The following is a 5818-nucleotide window of genomic DNA, read 5'->3' as shown; positions in this document are numbered from 1 at the left end:
AAACTTTGCGCGCACAAAAATAATTTTAGTAATTCACAGAAACGTAATTTTGAGTTGATTCTTTTTTCTGTAGGTCAATAGAAATATTATCCAGGACTTCCTATTTTGGAAGGATTTTTAGAGTTCCAGAAGTATTCGAGAGTTACAGATTGCTACAGACTGTTCTGTTTTTGACAGATTCTGTTTTTCATGTGTTGTTTGCTTATTTTGATGCATCTATGGCTAATATGTAGGGGTATGAACCATAGATAAGTTGGAATAGAGTAGGTTTAACACCAATATAAATAAAGAATGAGTTCATTACAGTACCTTATGTGGTGGTTTTTCTTTCTTGCACTAACGGAACTTATGAGATTTCCTGTTGAGTTTTGTGTTGTGAAGTTTTCAAGTTTTGGGTAAAGATTTGATGGACTATGGACTAAGGAGTGGCAAGAGCCTAAGCTTGGGGATGCCCATGGCACCCCAAGATATTCAAGGATAACCAAAATCCTAAGCTTGGGGCTGCCCCGGAAGGCATCCCCTCTTTCGCCTTCGTCTATCGGTAAGTTTACTTGGAGCTATATTTTTATTCGCCACATGATATGTGTTTTGCTTGGAGCGTCTTGTATGATATTAGTCTTTGCTTTTTAGTTTACCACAATCATCCTTGATGTACACACCTTTTGGGAGAAACCCACATGATTGGAATTTATTAGAATACTCTGTGTGCTTCACTTATATCTTTTGAGCTAGATAGTTTTGCTCTAGTGCTTCACTTATATCTTCTAGAGCACGGAGGTGGCTTAATTTTGTACAAATTGTTAGTCTATCATGCTTCACTTATATTATTTTGAGAGTCTTTTAGAGCAGCATGGTATTTTCTATGGTTATAAAATTGGTCCTAGAATGATGGGCATCCAAGTTGGGTATAATAAAAACTATCATAGGAAGTGAATTGGATGCTATGATCAATTTGATACTTGATAATTGTTTTGAGATATGGAGGTAGTGATATTATAGTCATGCTAGTTGGGTGATTATGAATTTAAAGAATGCTTGCGTTGAAGTTGGCAAGTCCCATAGCATGCACGTATGGTAAAAGTTGTGTAACAAATTTGAAACATGAGGTGTTCTTAAATTGTGCATCCTTATGAGTGGCGGTCGGGGACGAGCGATAGTTTTTTCGTACCAATCTATTCCCCTAGGAGCATGCGCATAGTGCTTGGTTTTTGATGACTTGTAGATTTTTGCAATAAGTATATGAGTTCTTTTTTGACTAATGTTGAGTCCATGGATTATACGCACTCTCACCCTTCCATCATTGCTAGCCTCTTCGGTACCATGCATTGCCCTTTCTCACCTTGAGAGTTGGTGCAAACTTCGCCGGTGCATCCAAACCCCGTGATACGATACACTCTATCACACATAAACCTCCTTATATCTTCCTCAAAAGAGCCACCATACCTACCTATTATAGCATTTCCATAGCCATTCCGAGATATATTGCCACACAACTTTCCACCGTTCCGTTCATCATCATGACACGCATCATTATTGTCATATTGCCTTGCATGTTCATGTAGTTGTCATCGTATTTGTGGCAAAGCCACCATGCATAATTTTTCATACATGTCACTCTTGATTCATTGCCCATCCCGGTACACCACCGGAGGCATTCATATAGAGTCATATCTTATTCCAGTTTTGAGTTGCAATTCATGAGTTGTAAATAAATAGAAGTGTGATGATCATCATTGTTAGAGCATTTTCCCCAAATAAAAAAAATAAAGGCCAAAAAAAAGGCCAAAGAAAAAAAAGAAAAAGGGAAAAAAAGGCCAAAAGAAAAAAAGAAAGGCCAAAAAACAGAAAAAAAGGAAAATAAAAGGGGGCAATGTTACTATCCTTTTCCACACTTGTGCTTCAAAGTAGCACCATGTTCTTCATATAGAAAGTCTTTTATGTTGTCACTTTCATATACTAGTGGGAATTTTTCATTATAGAACTTGGCTTGTATAATTCCTACGATGGGCTTCCTCAATTGCCCTAGGTCTTCATGAGCAAGCAAGTTGGATGCACACCCACTTGTTTCTTTTGTTGAGCTTTCATACATTTATAGCTCTAGTGCATCCGTTGCATGGCAATCCCTACTCCTCATGTTGACATCAATTGATGGGCATCTCCATAGCCCGTTGATTATCCTCGTCAATGTGAGACTTTCTCCTTTTTTGTCTTCTCCACACAATCTCCATCATCATATTCTATTCCACCCATAGTGCTATATCCATGGCTCACGCTCATGTATTGCGTGAAAGTCGAAAAAGTTTGAGATTATTTAAGTACGAAACAATTGCTTGGCTTGTCATCGGGGGTGTGCAAGATGGGAGCATTTTTGTGTGACGAAAATGAAGCATGACCTAACTATATGATTTTGTAGGGATGAACTTCCTTTAGCCATGTTATTTTGAGAAGACATGATTACTTTGATTAGTATGCTTGAAGTATTACTATTTCTTATGTCAATATGAACTTTTATTTTGAATCATTTGGATCTGAACATTCATGCCACAATAAAGAAAATTACATTGAGAATTATGCTAGGGAGCATTCCACATCAAAAATTCTGTTTTTATCATTTACCTACTCGAGGACGAGCATGAATTAAGCTTGGGGATGCTTGATACGTCTCCAACGTATCTATAATTTTAGATTGTTCCATGCTATTATATTACCCATTTTGGATGTTTATGGGCATCACTTTACACATTTATATCATTTTTGGGACTAACCTACTAATCGGAGGCCCAGCCCGTATTGCTGTTTTTTTGCCTATTTCAGTGTTTCGAAGAAAAGGAATATCAAACGGAGTCCAAACGGAATGAAACCTTCGGGAGCGATCTTTTTGGAACAAACGTGATCTAGAGGACTTGGAGTGGAAGTCAAGAAACTAGGGAGGCGGCCACGAGAGTGCCCGGCGCACCCCCTAGGCTTGGGCGCACCCCCACCCTTGTGGGCCCCTCGAGTGTCCACCGACCTACTTATTCCTCCTATATATACCCATGTACCCCGAAAACATCAGAGGCGACCATGAAAAACTATTTCCACCGTCGTAACCTTCTGTATCCGCGAGATCCCATCTTGGAGCCTTCGCCGGTGCTCCGCCGGAGGGGGAATCGATCACAGAGGGCCTCTACATCATCTCCAAGGCCTTGTGATGAGTTGTGAGTGTTTTACCACAGACCTTCGGGTCCATAGTTATTAGTTAGATGGCTTCTTCTCTCTCTTTGAATCTCAATACAAAGTTCTCCTTGATCCTCTTGGAGATCTATTCGATGTAACTCTTTTTGTGGTGTGTTTGTCGAGATCCGATGAATTGTGGGTTTATGATCAAGTTTATCTATGAGAAATATTTGAATCTCCTCTGAATTCTTTTATGTGTGATTAAGTTATCTTTGCAAGTCTCTTTAAATTATCAGTTTGTTTTGGCCTACTAGATTGACCTTTCTTGCAATGGGAGAAGTGCTTAGCTTTGGGTTCAATCTGGCGGTGTCCTTTCCCAGTGACAGCAGGGGCAACAAGGCACGTATTGTATTGTTGCCATCGAGGATAAAAAGATGTGGTTTATATCGTATTGCATGAGTTTATCCCTCTACATCATGTCATCTTTCTTAATGCGTTACTTTGTTCTTTATGAACTTAATACTCTAGATGCATGCTGGATAACGGTCGATGTGTGGAGTAATAGTAGTAGATGCAGGCCGGAGTCGGTCTACTTGTCACGGACGTGATGCCTATATACATGATCAAGCCTAGATAATCTCATAATTATTCGCTTTTCTATCAATTGCTCGACAGTAATTTGTTCACCCACCATAACACTTATGCTATCTTGACAGAAGCCCACTAGTGAAACCTATGGCCCCCGGGTCTATCTCTTATCATATAAGTTTGCTATCTACTTTTATTTGCATCTTTACTTTTCCAATCTATATCATAAAATACCAAAAATATATTTATCTTATCATATTATGTCTATCAGATCTCACATTCGCAAGTGGTCGTGAAGGGATTGACAACCCCTTTATTGCGTTGGTTGCTAGTTCTTGTTTGTTTGTGTAGGTGCGTGGGACTTGTGAGGAGCCTCCTACTGGATTGATACCTTGGTTCTCAAAAACTGAGGGAAATACTTACGCTACTGTGCTACATCACCCTTTCCTCTTCAAGGAAAACCAACGTAAGATCAAGACGTAGCAATATTCTTGGACATAACCCCGCCGTTTGGGCTACTGTGCGTATTGGATTGCAAGGTGAATTCTTTGATGGGAGAGAACCGAACCATGAAGCTACCGCGGAAGAGTTGAAGATGCTGCAATACAATGCTCAAGCCTGTGATATCCTCTTCAACGGATTGTGCCCCGAAGAATTCACCAAAATCAGTCCCCTTGAGAATGCAAATGAAATTTTGGATACTTTGATTGATATGCACGAAGGTACCGGCTCCGTCAAGAAATCCAAGTTGGATGTGCTTAAAAGTCAACTTGACAAGTTCAAAATGAAGGATGGTGAAGGCATCGCTGAAATGTACTCTAGGCTTGCTCTCATCACAAATGAGATTGCCGGCTTAGGAAGTGAAGAGATGACCGACAAATTCATCATCAAGAAGATCCTAAGAGCATTGGATGGAAAATATGATACCGTGTGCACATTGATCCAAATGATGCCCAATTACAAAGATCTCAAGCCAACGGAAGTGATTGGAAGAATTGTTGCTCATGAGATGTCACTCAAGGATAAGGAAGAGCTCCACAACAAGTCAAGTGGTTCTTACAAAGCCTCATGTGAAGCTCCCACATCATCAAGTGAGAAACAAACCTTCAATGAAGAATTGAGCCTAATGGTGAAGAACTTCAACAAGTTCTACAAGAGTAGAAGCAAGGAAATAATTTCCAAGTCAAGGTCCTACAATGAAAAAAGATCTTCTAGTCATGAGCATAATTGCTACAATTGTGGAAGACCCAGACACTATTCCAATGAGTGTATGGCTCCCTACAAAAGAAGAGAAGATTCTCCAAAAAGAAGGAGTAGAAGAGAATAATCACCATCAAGAGAAATAAGGAGTAGAGATGATCGTTATGAACGAAGAACATCCCGGAGAAGCAAGGATTCGGAAAGGAAGGACAAGTCATCAAGGAACTACACAAAACGAAGACATCAAGCTCATGTCAGTGAATGGGTATCCGACTCCGACTCCGACAATCACTCCAAGAGAAGCTAGCACTCCGACTCCGAATATACTCAAGATGAAGGTGTTGCCGGTCTAGCACTTGTGTCAACCAATTCCTACGACATATTTGACTCACCAAATGAAGGAATTGGAAGATGCTTCATGGCTAAAGGCCCAAAGGTATCACACCCTGAGTATGTTGATTTCAATAGTGATGAAGATGAGTTGTTAGGTGATGATGATTTACTTGTTGACAACTCTAGTGATGAATACTATGATGAAACGTCAAATAATCATGCTAATCAAGATAAAATGAATGACAATGATAAGGAGAAGATTGAGCTCCTAACTAAAGAACTAAACACTCTTAAGTTAGCTCATGAAACTATCTTGGGAGATCATCGATAACTTTTAAAGACTCATGAGAAGTTACGTTTTGAAAAGCTCAACCTTGAGCAAGAGCATGAGTTTTTAAAGGCCATCAATGATGATCTTTGGAAGAAAAGTTCTTCTTACATTGCCAAGCGTTTACTCTTATCTACTTACATGCCACAAGTCAAGTCTAGTAACAAGAACAAGAAAGATTCTTCTTCTAGTAGTAACAATAATCATGCTAAA

The sequence above is a fragment of the Triticum dicoccoides genome, chromosome 7B, assembly GCF_002162155.2.
Source record: "Triticum dicoccoides isolate Atlit2015 ecotype Zavitan chromosome 7B, WEW_v2.0, whole genome shotgun sequence".
In the NCBI taxonomy this organism is placed as follows: domain Eukaryota; kingdom Viridiplantae; phylum Streptophyta; class Magnoliopsida; order Poales; family Poaceae; genus Triticum; species Triticum dicoccoides.
The sequence above is the reverse complement of the archived record's forward strand: the minus strand, read 5'-3'. Positions refer to the sequence as shown.